Here is a 15,183-nt window from a genome sequence, read left to right on the forward strand (position 1 = left end):
TAGAAGAGGCCATCAAACGCGAATGTCCGGAGGTTGGTCCGGATCAGGCTCACCTTTACGAACTCCCGAGGCCAAAAACTCGTTGTAGTGGAAGTTTCCGAGCAATACGTGAGGAAGCTTCTAAACAACGGGAAAATAAGAATTTATTGGGTTCTGTGTCGGATACCGGAATCCGGGCCGCCTTAACCAAATATTACAGATGTTAGAATTATAGGCACACATCTGCAACCTGTCGGGGACCTGACAGAAGGGCAACATGCCGTAAATGGAGTCAGTCAGTCCATAAAGTGAACACCTGCAATGAAAAGGAAAGCTACGTACTATGCAGCGACCATGGCACGTCTGATGAGAACGTTGCGTACTCTGTGGGCTCGGGGCGGTGTCCAGTGTTCAGAACAGGACTGGAAAAAACTAGGATGCGGCCAAAATGATTCGCATTCTACAAATCAATATTCACCGGAGTACAACCGCTCACGAGTTGCTAGCGCAGTTCGCTGCCGAGACCAAAGTGATTTGGTATTCATCAGTGAGCAGTACGGAAGCAAGGACTCAGTTTCATGGCACCTTGACATATCAGGTACCGCTGCCATCTGGGTTCGGGCACCCTCCTGTGTTCAGTGTGTTCAGAGTGTTCAGGAATAACCTTTTTTAATGTCTATTTTACGCCGAATGAGACGATGTCGGACTTTCAATGCAGGCTTCTTCTTTGGAAGACGCTATTTTAGGCACAGATGGGCGGATCCTGGACGGGGTGATTTAAATGGCGCATACCTCACACAGACGGCAGAGGGAAACGAATTCTCGAAATGGAGGCGAGAACAGGACTGGTAGTTCTAAACACTGGATCTACCTCAACGTTCCAGCATCCAGGCTGCGAGGGAAGCATTCCGCATCTAACCCTTCGCGTCGGAGTCATTGGTGTCCCTGGCGGACGGGATCATTATATTGCCTACGAAGTGGTGGACACAACCCCTCGGTGTGCACCACCCCGGCGCTCTTTCTGTGCATGAAACGTTGCAAAAGTGAACACCGCGAGGTTTGCCGCAACTCTTGGACAGGTGGGGCCGCGTTGGAGGGCACTCCTGGGGATGGTGGCGCTACAGCTAACACATGGTGGCGCCGGAGCTAACACAGTTATGAACCTGATAACGATGGCCTGCGGAGCCTCCATGCCCAAGAGGGCATCGAGACATGGCAAACCTTCTATGTATTGGTGGACGGTGGAAATTGCATAGCTCCGGAAAGAGTGTCACAGGCTCCGCCGCTTAACATAACGTCTAAGGGACCGGGATGAGGCATCTACTATAATGACGGACTATAAATCAGCCAAAAGGAGACTCTGCAGTGCAATCAACAAGAGCAAGCTCGCTGCTCGCAGGATCTGGTCGACGAGGTCACTCATTTACAAACTGGAAACCCGAAAAATTGGGGGCTCTGCAAAAACCCAATTCACTTTAGGCCGAGCAGATGGACCGCATTGTACGGGCACTATTCTCTGCGCACCCCGTATGCGATGATGGAACCGGCGCAGAGAGCGCGGAGGACATGTTCGCTTTTCTCTATAAAGAGTTGGAACAGGCAGTCCTTTCAATGAATAACAATGAAGGCACCAGGACCCGATGATATTCCAGCAGAGGTACACAAACCGGTATTCCAACACCGGCCAGACCTACTGCTCGGCGCATTCAAGGCTTGCCTGAAAGAAGGGCATTTTCTCTTCCCGTTGGAAGGTGGCAAGGATTATGCTGATCAGCAAAGGGAAAGGCGATTTTAAGTTCCCGTCTTCATACCGCCCACTTTGTATACTTTACACGGCTGGAAAAAGTCTTGAAAGCTGAAGTGATACGCGCTGCGGGAGATTTATTACTACGTAAGTTCGGTCTTAGAATGGGAAGATCCACAGTTGATGCTGTCATGCAAGTCGTGGATACTGTTCGACGAGCGGAGGCACATAGTCGCCGAACCTCAACGGATGGTGATCCTCTTAACGCATGACGTCAGCAACGCATTTTAATTCCGTAAGAAAGACAATATAGGCACACTAGACAATACTTTCCATGTGCCGAACTATCTCTTACGGATATTGAGGGACTATCTGAGGAACCACTCCCTGCTCTATGAAACGTCAGAGAGTCAGCGGAGGATGGAGGTCACGTCGGGAGTAGCACAGGGATCTATCCTAGGGCCGGACCTCTGGAAGGCTACCTATGACAGTCTACTTAAATTCGACATGCCATAAGAGCCGCGCGTGGTCGGCTATGCAGATAATGTCGCAGCGCTTGTTGCTGGACGCATTGTCGAATAGGTGCAAAGCAGACTCGGCATATTGATGCGACGGGTAAGCGTATGGATGGCTACTCATGGTTTCAACCTCGCATTGGAAAAAAACCGAAGTAGTCATCCTGACTAATAAGAGAATTCCAACCCTGCGTCCCATATCGTTTGGCGAGTCGATAATCGAGTCAAAATCAGCGGTAAAGTACCTCGGGTTGACTCTTGATTCAAAGATGAGTTTTCTGAGCAAATCAAAGCAGCAGCGAACAAGGCTGCGGCTGGAGTTTCGGCGTTAAGTAGGCTAATGGCAAACATTGGGGGTCCTACGTCTAGTAGGCGACGTCTCCTGATGAGTTCAACGGAGTCTGTCCTGCTCTACGGCGCAGAGGTATGGGCTGGCGCTCTTAACAAGGAGGTACATCGCAACGCCTCGCTCAAGTACAGAGACGGGGAGCTTTACGGGTGGCGTCTGCGTACCGCACTGTCTCTGAATCGGCCGTGATGGTGATCGCGGGAGTGATCCCCGTTGCCCTTCTTGCTAAGGAGCGTCAGGCCATGTACAAGCGCAAGGGAGATAAGCCAAGGGAGGTGGTTGCTCGCGAAGAACGGCAACATACTCTAGATGAGTGGCGGCTCTCTTGGCAAAATGAAAACTAGAGGCAGATGGACTGCGCGGCTCATCGGCAACTTAGTTGCGTGGCTGAATTGGAAGCATGGTGAGACTGACTATTTCCTTACCCAATTTTAAGTGGGCATGGAAGTTTTCAGTCTTACCTGCACAAGATTGAAAAGGCGCGTTTTCCGGATTGTGTGTTTTGCAATAGAGTTGTGGACGACGCCCACCACACTTTTTTTTCTTGTAGAAGGTGGGATGGGGGTACGTCAGCAGCTCTATTTAAACACAGGGGATCTCTCTCCAGACAACACTGTCGAAGAGATGCTGAGAACTGCTGACAGGTGGAACCTTGTTGCCCATTACGTTCGGGCCCTTCTCGTTGCTAAGAAGATAGAACTCGACCGGTGGAGGAGCCGGATGGCAGGGGGTTCCTTGAACTGACAGTTCCCTTCCTCCTCTCCCCTCCCGTTGGTGAAAGGAATTCCCTGATTTGAAGACTCCGTAAACCGGGAGAGTTCGGGGACTAGCCCGAAGTAATGTGACAAACGGTTCCAGGCTAGCTCTCTGACGATGGGGAGGTGTTTAGTTGGTAGTCCGACGACGTACCGAATCGGGAGTCCAACACTGTATGCGTAAGTGCATTCACCTACCCTATCCCAAAAAAAAAATGTATATACTGCGAGGCCTCAGACAAGGACCATATATTCCGACCAATTTTCGAAAGGATGTATTTCACGCCGTTCATAATCTGGCGCAACGAATCGGATAGTCACCGCAAAATATTTCTGGCCGTTCATGAACAAGGACATTAATTTTTGGGCCAGACAGTGCATCGCATGCCAGAAGTGCAAAACTACAAGCACATGTTTGGAAAGAGGTATTAGTGTTACGTCCATCAAGCGTTTCCACACAATCCACTTCGACGTAATTCGCCCTTTGTGAGACTCGCACGGTTTCACGTGGTGAAAGACAATACTGCACAATCTTGTGCAGAAGCCCTCTATAAAAAAATGGATTCCACGCTCTAGTGTGCCAGCAGTTGTAATCACTGCATGTAGTTTAAGTCCTCCCTTTTCTTAGAGTTGGGAAACTCCTCGGTTTTAAACAATACCGAACTACCGCGTATCACCTGCAGTCCAATGGGATGCTCAAAAGATGGTACAGGACGCTGAAGGCCACTATAATGACCTGAAATGACCCTACTTGGCCACCGGACAACCAAGCACGAAGAATTTGCTGCACGTCCCGCGGAGCCAGTATCCGGAAGAGCCTGAGAATCGCCAGTCATCCTGTTTTCGACATGAGGTCGGCACTCAATGTTACTGATCTGTTGCGTCTGCCCAAGGACGCAATGCCAAAGCTGAAGCCGCCACCATCCGGCAACCATGCAACAACCGTGGCTGACGTACCCAAGGATCTCGAATCCTGTACTCATGCCCTAATTTGGACGGCAACTCCTTCAACGCCGCTGCAGCCACCTTACGAGGACCCCCCTCGAAGTCCTCGAACGACGCCGATATCATTTATTTATTTATTTATTTTAACGGCCAAAACAGAGTAAACTTCAATTACTTATTCTCCTCAGGAGGAGGAGAAAGTAATAATCTTATCCTATGCTTAATACTACTTAAATTAAAAGGACCAAGCTTTTGTGCGTTGCAACTTCGGCAAAGTCTAGGGATGGGACAATGGAAGTAGACTTCGAGCTCTGCGAAGGGCACCTTGAAAATGTGTTATAAAACCCAGAATGGCAGATGAGGAAAAAAATGTGCATAAATCCAGATAGAATCTACGCTGATGTAGGAAGGGGAGAGGGACTGAAAGCGGAGGTGGGAGGAATAAGCGTTTCTTAAGAAGAACGAACGTGCGAATTTACCGTTGGACATTTTCAAAGGCAAGACAATCGTAGTTACGGAAAGGTGACTAGATCACGGAGCAGTACTCGAGGGTACTCGAGGTACACGAGGGATTTAAAGAGAGCTAAAGAGGGTTGGATGGAATCAAGAACAGAGGAGAAATATAAAGTCTGACAATTTTGCTGCTCGACTGGTGACTTCGAGATAATGGGTGTCGAAGCGGAGCTTGTAATCGAAAGTGACTTCGAGATCTTGAGTGGAATTTAATTACGATAAGAAATTTTCGTTACGGGAGTAGGAGAAGGGAGTGGGTGAGGATTTAAGCGAGTAGTACATAGAGTGACACTTTCTGATGTTTAACGCTAAACCATTAGCAGAGGGGCAACGAACCAGAGTGTTTAGGTTAGATTGAAAAGAAACACAGTCCACGACGATATAGCGGAAAACTGATTAAGGTCGTCGGCATAAAACAAACAGGGCAAGTAAGGAGGGGATGTGACGGAGGGAAGTTCGTTGATAACAAATAAAAATAATAAAGGACCCAAAATAGATTTCTGGGGGACGCCAGACAAGGCAGAAAGGGACTCAATTGTGCAGCCGTCGAAAGGGACGCGGCAGGATCGGTTGGAAAGGTAAGAGGCAAACCATAAAACAAGTGGTATGGGAACACTTAGAGACGAGAGTTTGGACAGGAGTAACTTGTGGTTTACAGTGTCGAAGGCTTTAGCGAAGTCAGTATAAATGGTATGCACTTCTTGCCGTAAAGTTAGACATTTTGCGACAAATTTGATAAAGTCGCTCAAGTTGCAGGCAGTGGATCTGCGTTTAACAAAGCCATGTTGCTCTTTCATTATGTGGTGGCCAAAGTGGGCAGACAGCCAGTCACTGACATATCTTTCCAAGATTTTGGAACAGGAGGAGAGGAGAGACTTGGGACGATGTAGAGCGTCAAAGTCGGGGTCTCTTGGGCTCGACCAAACACCTCCGCCTGGCAAGAAACGCAGCCATGAAGAGGGTTGTGCGACGCGTCCATTTTGTCTGATGACAACCGAGTTCAGGAAGCAGTGCGTCTCATTCCTCGATGAAACCCGCTTTGATTTCAGCAGGGAGTGGAGTCTTGTGGCGAAACAAGCAACTTGTATGCAAAGCACGATAGTCACGATATCGAAAAACAATTTTTAATAGCGAAAACCTATGGCGTTAATTCTCAATTTTTTTCTTTTTTTCTTTAGCCTTTGTCTCGTTCACAAGCGGGGTCAGCTCGTGGTGATCGGTTTCGCCATTTGGCTCTGTCAAATGTCTGATCTGGATGCAATTTCGAGGCTTTTAAATTCCCATCCGGCATATCAGGCCACCGTTGTTTTGGCCGGCCCTTAGATCATTTACTATCGGCTTCGATGTTCAGACCAATCTTGGCAAGTGAATTCTCAATTAAAAAATTATAATTATTTTAATGAAAGAATATAGTTAGTAGTTGAATTGTAGTTCATTCTGCAATCAAGATTAATCAGACAATTGAAATGTAATACATTAAATAATTTAAAATAGATATTGTGATTAAATAATAGAAAGATGAGCCTTAAAATGTACGCCTTGCGATGCTAGAAAAGAAAAGAAAAAAAAATAAAAGCAAAAGAAAGGCACAGTGAGTGGAACTCGAGGTTCCAAACGACCCAGCCCTTAGCTGCGATCCCCGTTATCCAACCAACCAGTCCCCCGTTTCCAACCTAATACTAGCAGACCATCCACCTCTTCTTGTCACATGAGGGAAAAGAGCAGTAACCGCGCGTCGAAATCTAAAAAGGATTGTAATTCACATAAAGGTAAGAAGAGGCAGTTTCTAAATGCTCGGACAGCACAACCTTTCAGCCTTCAGCCGACAAGGCCCGTACTCCAGAGATTTAACAGATGCTCCGTTGTGAGACCTAAATACTCAAAACACTAGACAAAATGAAGGTCAGGACGAGCCATTCTACAGGGCCTGGACGCATCTCCACCGACACCTGAGAGGTTTACCTAGTGAGATCCACACCCTACCCTTTCCAACGGAACTCAACTTTCGTGGTATACCGTAAGGAAAGCATAGGAAACTCTCTCTGGGAAGGGAAATGTAGGGTTACGCACACTTTCTTCTGGCGAAAAAGACGTGAAACCTAAAACTTGAAAGATAAAGTCAAGCGCACGTAGACCCTAGCCGGGAACATTGTATTATATTTCTATCCGACTCATCAAAATGAAATTGTGAGCAGGAACAGGCTATCTTCCGCTGGTTCAAGTAGTTGGAACCTAGATACCTGGAGAAGCCCCATGTTAGGCGACATTTGTAATGACCAAAATGGATTGTCGATTGTCAAAAGATCATCCTAGGTGGCCTAAGAGGACGACAAGAGGGGAGAGTCACCCCAAAAACCTAAGAAGATGGCGAAATTGACCGCGAAGGTCCTTCCGCAAGTATTGGGTTGGGAAAAAAAAATGTCGTATTTGTGATCGAAATTTGACGCTTTATTTAACATACTTAGAATTTTCCGATTTAAGTCAAATATGCGTCGTTTTGTTTGCAAACTTGTTGCTATTTAAGAGGCAACTTCATCATCCCCCCCCCTTATTTGCGAAAAACTCAGACAGCCAGTTTTCGCAAGTCTACTTTGAGGCGAACTTAGTAGCACCAATAGCGTTTTGCATGGACCCGAAGAGATGGTAATCACTTGGTACCTGGTCCGGACTATACGGTAGGTGCGATAGGACATACCATCCGAGCTCATAAAGCTTCTGGCGGGTCATCAAAGATGTGTGAGGTCGAGCGTTGTCCTGGTGGAACACAACATCATTCCTATTGACCAATTCTGGCCGCTTCTGATCAATTGTCTGTTTCAAACGGTTGTGCTGCTCACCGTAGAGGACTGAATTGAGGGTCTGGCCATAGTTGAGCAGCTCATAGGGGATGATTGCCTTCCAATCCCACCAAACAAACAGCAAAAATTTCCTGGCCGTCAATCCGGCCGGCTCGCCGCGCTTCGACCACGATCTTTTTCCCTTGAAGTTGTCGAATGTGATCCACTTTTCATCACCAATCACCATCCGCTTCAAAAATGATCGAATTTGTTTCGCTTGAGCAGTGCATCGCAAGCATTGATTCGATCCAAGAGATTTTTTTGTGTAAACTCGTGTGGAACCCAAACATCCAGCTTTTTTGGAATCCAATTTTCTGAAAATGGTTCCAAACGGTTTTATGGTCTATACCCAGTTTCCGGCCAATCGAGCGAATGCTCACATGTCGATCTACTTCGATAATTTCGACGATTTTATCGGTTTCTACGACGATTGACTTATCAGTAGGGATGTATCTTCGCGACATCCACAACACCATTACCAAACGGATCGAATAAACGCTGTACTGTGCAAATCGTTACAGTATCGAGTCCATAAACTTCGCAAATTTTTTCGGCCGCTTTCGTTGCATTTTTACCTCTCAAGTAGTAAAAACGTAAAATATGACGAATTTCTTGCTTGGTGGACTCCATCTTTCATCATCATCAACGGCGCAATAACCGGTATCCGGTCTAGGTCTGCCTCAATAAGGAACTCCAGATATCCCGGTTTTGCGCCGAGATCCACCAATTCGATATCCCTAAAAGCTGTCTGGCGTCCTGACCTACGCCATCGCTCCATCTTAGGCAGGGTCTGCCTCGTCTTCTTTTTCTACCACAGATATTGCCGTTATAGACTTTCCGGGTGGGATCATCTTCATCGATACGGATTAAGTGACCCGCCCACCGTAACCTATTGAGCCGGATTTTATCCACAACCGGACGGTCATGGTATCGCTCATAGATTTCGTCATTGTGTATGTTACGGAATCGTCCATCCTCATGTAGGGGGCCAAAAATTCTTCTTAGGATTCTTCTCTCGAACGCGGCCAAGAGTTCGCAATTCTTCTTGCTAAGAACCCAAGTCTCCGAGGAACACATGAGGACCGGCAAGATCATTGTCTTGTACAGTAAGAGCTTTGACAATATGGTGAGACGTTTCGAGCGGAAAAGTTTTTGTAAGCTGAAATAGGCTCTGTTGGCTGACAACAACCGTGCGCGGATTTCCTCATCGTAGCAGTTATCGATTGTGATTTTCGACCCTAGATATGAGAAATTATCAACGGTCTCAAAGTTGTATTCTCCCACCCTTATTCTTCCTGTTTGACCAGTGCGTTTTGATGTTGTTGGTTGGTTGGTTTTTGATGCTGACGTTGCCACCATATACTTTGTCTTGTCTTCATTGATATGCAGCCCAAGATCTCTCGCTGCCTGATCGATATGGATGAAGGCAGTTTGGACGTCTCGGGTTGTTCTTCCCATGATGTCGATATCGTCAGCTTAGGCCAGTAGTTGGGTGGACCTAAAGAGGATCGTACCTCTTGCATTTACCTCAGCATCACGGATTACTTTCTGGAGGGCCAGGTTCAAAAGGACGCATGGTCTTGAGAGTGATCCTACTGCTTTTATCTGCCCTCGCACATTGGTCAGGGTCAGCCTAGTCAGTCTTATCAATTTCGTCGGGATACCGAATTCTCTCATGGCCGTGTACAGTTTTACCCTGGCTATACTATCATAGGCGGCTTTAAAGTCGATGAATAGGTGGTGCAACTGTTGTCCATATTCCAACAGTTTTTCCATCGCTTGCCGCACAGAGAAAATCTGATCAGTTGCTGATTTGCCTGGAGTGAAGCTTCTTTGGTATGGGTCAATGATGTCCTGGGCGCATGGGACTATCCGGCTAGTGGAGAATATCTTATAGATATTCATCAACGTGATACCTCTATAATTGCTGCACTGTGTCATATCTCCCTTTTAATGTATGAGACAGATAATGCCTCGTTTCCAATCGTCAGGCATTGATTCGCTGTCCCATACCTTGAGGATACGTTGATGAACCACTTGGTGTAACTGGTCGCCTCCATATTTAACTAATTCGGCTGTAATTCCATCGGCTTCTGGCGACTTATGATTTTTTAGCCGATGAATTGCATGGACTGTTTCTCCTAAACTTGGTGGTGGCAGTATTTGTCTGTCGTCTTCAGTTGGTGGGACTTCCAACTCGCCGATGTTCTAGTTGTTCAGTAGCTCGTCAAAGTACTCAACCCATCGCTCTAATATGCCCATTCTGTCGGAAATCAGATTTCCCTCTTTGTCTCGGCAGGGTGAGCATCGAGGCGTATAAAGCTTCATCTTGCTGACTTGTTGGTAAAACTTCCGCACCTGGTACGGTTGCTCCCTGTACTTTTCGAGTTCACAGGCTTGTTGGTTCTCCCAGGCTTCCTTTTTCTGTCTGTGAAGTCGCTTCTCCGCTCGACGGAGCTCGTGATAAGTCTTTGCGCGTGCCGCGTTCTTGGAGAATGCAACATTATTTGGTATGCAGCATTCTTCCGTTCCGTTGCTAGCTTACATTCATCGTCAAACCAGCCGTTCCTCCTTTGTATCTTTGTGGCCGAATCCATGATAATGTTCTTCAGGTGATTGTGAAGATCATTTGTTAATGACCTCTGTTGACTGCGGTTATTGCGGCATCCATTTCCCTCTTATAGGTGTCGCGGGGGGTTGTGTTGTGGATGGCTTCAGTATTCACTCTCACCTGATTGTCAGAGGGGATTGTAGGCGGTGTCGTAATTCGAGCTCAGAGCACCATACCAACGAGATAGTGATCCGAGTCTACATTGGCCCCCCTATATGTTCTCACATTCATCAAGGCTGAGAGGTGGCGGCATTCAATCAACACGTGGTCAATTTGGTTGAAAGTGGTCCCGTCTGGAGAGGCCCACGTATGTTTCTGAACCGCTTTCCGCGCAAGCCAGGTACTTCCAACAACCATTTCGTGTGATGCTGCTAACTGGATAATCCGCAATCCATTATCATTGGTATCCCTATGTAAGCTATGGGAGCCAACGTATCGCCTGGATACTGGCTCCGTCCCTACTTGACTGTTGAAATCTCCAAGCATGATTTCGATATCATACTTGGGACAGGCTTCAAGGGTCCGCTCAACTGCCTCGTAGAAGGTATCTTTCACCGACTCTGCACTCTCCTCTTTAGGGGCGTGAACGTTTATGAGGCTTATATTTCTAAACTTGCCTCGCAAGCGCAGAGTGCATAGCCGTTCGCTTATGTTTTCAAAACCGATAATAGCAGGTTTCATTTTTTGGCTGACTAAGAAACCTACTCCGAGCACATGGTTTACTGGATGGCCACTGTAGTATATGGTGTAGCGACTCTTCTCCAGGAAACCGGACCCTGTCCATCGCATCTCTTGTAACGCTGTTACATCAGCCCTATATTGGGACAGGGTATGGGCTAGCTGCTCAGCAGCATTGGGGATGTGGGAGTGGGGGTACTTTGAATACTTCAATCCTTCGCGTGCCATTATACCAAAATTCACATGAGGAAGCGAAGTACTCAAAGGATTTAGAAGGATATCGAAGTGGGTCATTTTAGGATCTGCATGATGGGCTGGAAAGATCATCTTCAAAGTGTAGAGACGTAGAAGGAAGCGATTTTAAAATCTTTTGACTGTTGTGCGAATAAAAGTAATAGATGACTAGTTATGAATTTGGTAGCGGTGCTTATAAAGCGCACCCTTCTACTCCCTTTTTATAATTGAAAGTTAAAACAGCCGAAATGGCACCATCCCCCATAGTAACATTCTCACCTTTGAATTCCTTGAAAGTATGTACTCCTTTCGCTATACTCGTGGATAATTTTCATTCAACAAAAGAAGTCTTTCACATAAATTTCCCCGAGTAATATCCCATCATTTACATCCCATTAGTCCTAATTTAAATGCCGTGCACGGCATCCAAATACGCTAGAGCGCGTGATAAGTGTACGTTCCATAAAACAAAATGTCTTCACTCATCCATTCACGCATACATAAGCAATTCAGCATGCACACAACCCCATGTGTACTCCTTGTAATACACAAAAGTTCCCATTGCAAATCGTTATTATCCCGACACTATCTCTTTTAAAAACAAATTTCCATTACGACTTTGTTCTGTGATAATAATAATAATAAAGTTAATAATATTTGCACTCGTAAAAGTGATGGCGGCAACAAGGATAAGGCCAACCGTTCCGTTTGGTCCTGTATCATGTTATCTCCCGCGAGGGGGGCTTACGGAAGGAATTAATTATTACCGAAAAATCCACGTTGATCCTTATTGTTGTTGCCGCCGTTCCTGCCGTCTGCTTAGATCCTAAGAAAAGCGAAAGATTGCAAGGATACTCACCGCACATTAAAATTTCCACACAGATAAATCACATCGACAACAGCAGCGTAGAATTACATAATTCTAGTATTGATCCTAGGTGTACACACATAGAAAACAGATAGAGCTTAGAAATTACAGTTTCGTCCTTCCTTAGATTGTACACATTGCTCCTTGGGCTTGGGCTTGGGCTTGTGCTTGTTTATTTGTGTACTCGTATCATATCAGACCCTATTATTATGGTGAGTATATTATCATAGTCTGGTGTGTGTTTACAGCGTTTAATAGCAATAACGATACCCTAAACACAATATGCGCACAAATTTATTCTAAGGACTCTTTTCATTTTTTCTGTGCTTTCCTTCCTGTCCTCTCTCCCTTTGTGTAGAAGTGTATGGATGTGTGTATAAAGGTATGAGACAGAATACGGAAAAACAGACGTAGGAAATGTTACATAAAGCAAAAGGGCCGCGGCGCCCCTTCAGGACGATTCCCTTCTGGAGGAGTTCATTATAAGACGCATCCTTGGCAATTTACATAGCGCAAAATTTAAAGAACAAAAAGCAAAATACATGAGAGTGTGTAGTGTTTTTCGAGGGAAACGACGATTAGGCGTTGTTCTTTATGTTTTCATATTTTACCAAAGGACATTATGGCCAAATGTTCGTCGTAATTATGGGAGACGCTCTGGAATTTTTTCTTGGTCGTTGTTAACATTATCCGGATGTTTGGATTCATTTTAATTTTTGCACGTTTTTGTTATAATGAGCGTTCACTTTGTTCAGACTGGGGTTCTTGTATATGCGATGCATCTCTATGTCTTGTCGGGATCCTCGTCCTGAAAGTAAAAGAATGTAAGGTTTAAGTCTGGGAAAATGTTGGACTCTTCTGGATTCCGCTTTTAACATCACCTTTTGATACCGATGGAACGAATTTTTGCTTCATAGTTTCTGAAAGAAAATGTCGATGGATATTCAATATCCCCCTGACTAGTTGCATTGACTGGAATACCCGGAATTTATCATCTTGGGATGATATCCGGACGACTTATATTCAATGAAAATAACGGATATCGGATAGGTTTCTAGTTTCCAAGGTAGAGAAACATTTCTGACCAGAAATAATAATAATAAGGAAGGATCAATGCGCACCTCGAGACCAACAACGTTCTGTCCGAGGAGCAGAAGGGCTGCCGAGTTGGGTAAAGGGGTTGCAAAGAGCAACTCATTATCGACTCGGTAGTTGTAGGACAAGCAACTAGAGGCCAAAGAAACCTCTTCAGTTGCTATATCAATTATGCCAAGGCTTTTGATAGCGTTCCGCATACCTGGCTAATCGACATCCTACATCTGTATCGCATTGATCCGAAATTAATAAAGTTTTTGGCGACAGTCATGAAAAGGTGGCATACCACCTTATCAGTCCGTACATCTGAGGGTGCTAATACCTCAGAGCCCACCCGTATACGGAGGGGCATCTTCCAGGGGGATTCGTTGAGTCCCCTTTGGTTTTGTATGGCACTGAACCCCCTTTCATGGCTACTGAATGATGCTAGAGGGCATGGTTTTGCAATAAAATATGGCCTACGTGCTAAGTGTGAACTGACACACTTGATGTATTTAGATGACATCAAGCTGTATGCTGGTACTCACAACCATCTTAGAAGTCTGTTGCGAATAATAGACATGTTCAGCCGTGATATTCGGATGGCGTCTGGATTAGACAAGTGTCGAATCCAAGCCATCCGCAAAGGTCATCACGAGCCGCATGCCGGACATAGCATTGGTGACCTCCACATCGAAGCTATGACCGAGACAGACTTCTACAAGTACCTAGGAATTCTGCAAGGAACCCATGCTCGAGTTGATGATCTGAACGAAGCTATGCTGTCCGAATTCCTGCGACATATAAAGCTGGTGCTGAAATCGCATCTCTCGGGGAAGAATAAAATAAGCGCGTTGAATGTATTCGCTATCCCTTCACTGGCTTATGCATTCGGAATATTGCTGTGGAGGAAGACCGATCTGGAAAACGTCCAGCGGCGGATACGGACAACTATGTCCAAATTCCGAATGCATCACCCAAAGTCTGCCGTGGAGCGGATGAACCTGCCTCGTGACATCGGAGGTAGGGGCGTGATTGACGTGGCGGCACAACATCATCGCCAAGCCGACTCGCTGTGCGCTTATTTTTACAGCAAAGAGCAGGCGAGTCCTTTGCATGCCGCTGTCTGTAAGGCAGACTGTGGACTGACTCCACTTAACTTGAAGGATCGATCTTTCAATCCTCTGAGTGGGGTGAAGTCGGACCAAGAGCGGATCGATGAATGGAAATCGAAGACAATGCACGGTAAACACGTGAATTGTCTTTGGCAGCCATTTGTCAATTTGCATCTGTCAAACAGATGGCTGTGTGCTGGGGAGCTCTTTGCTGAGATGGAGGGGTTCATGTGTGGCATTCAGGATGACGTGGTCGCCACCCGAGCTTATAAAAAGTTCATCATGAAAGAACGGGTGGAGAACGACCAGTGCAGAATGTGTGGTTAAGCGTTAGAGACGTTGGACCATCTCGTTTCTGGCTGTACTGTTATGGCACCGGTGCAATACATCGCCAGGCATAATGCTGTATGTAAGGTTATCCATCGAAACCTTGCATATCAGCATGGGCTGATCACGGTAGCATGTCCGGTTTACCGATATGAGCCGCAAGCAGTACTTGATAGTTCTGCTTACAGCATGTATTGGGACCGGCAAGTTCTGACTGATCGCCATACAGCACACAACAAGCCTGAGGTACTGTTAGTTGACAATACGGGTCGCTCCGCATATATTATTGATGTTGCTATCCCCCATAATAGCAACATTGAACGGAAATACGTGGAGAAGAAGATGAACTATGAGCCATTGGCTCGGGAAATCAAAGAAATTTGGCGTCTCGAGCGGGTGGTTTTAGTTCCCATAATATTGTCAGCTACAGGTATTGTACCTAACTCCCTGACGGCTTCCCTTGATGTCCTGGGACTTTCGCACAGTCTGGTTCAAACCATGCAGACGTACACCATTCTGCATACGTGCTCGATGCTGCGGGGAGTACTCGACGGATTCTCCCATTGACCTACCACCGGCCACCACCACCAGCGCCCCTTTAGTTTTTAAGTAGGTAGGATCATCCGAGCCTAAATGCTT

At 46.2% G+C, this 15,183-nt stretch overlaps 1 protein-coding gene across 1 annotated transcript in view; it reads right to left on the reverse strand.

The window, feature by feature from the left end:
• LOC119652414 overlaps positions 1–15,183 on the reverse strand; it is a 307,544-nt gene that overhangs the window by 217,300 nt on the left and 75,061 nt on the right. Inside the window, exon 2 of the mRNA XM_038056531.1 lies at positions 12,020–12,836. The gene's annotated coding sequence lies outside the window, so the exon portion shown is untranslated. The remainder of the gene's footprint in view (positions 1–12,019; positions 12,837–15,183) is intronic.

Source organism: Hermetia illucens, chromosome 3 (assembly GCF_905115235.1).
Source record: "Hermetia illucens chromosome 3, iHerIll2.2.curated.20191125, whole genome shotgun sequence".
NCBI lineage: Eukaryota > Metazoa > Arthropoda > Insecta > Diptera > Stratiomyidae > Hermetia > Hermetia illucens.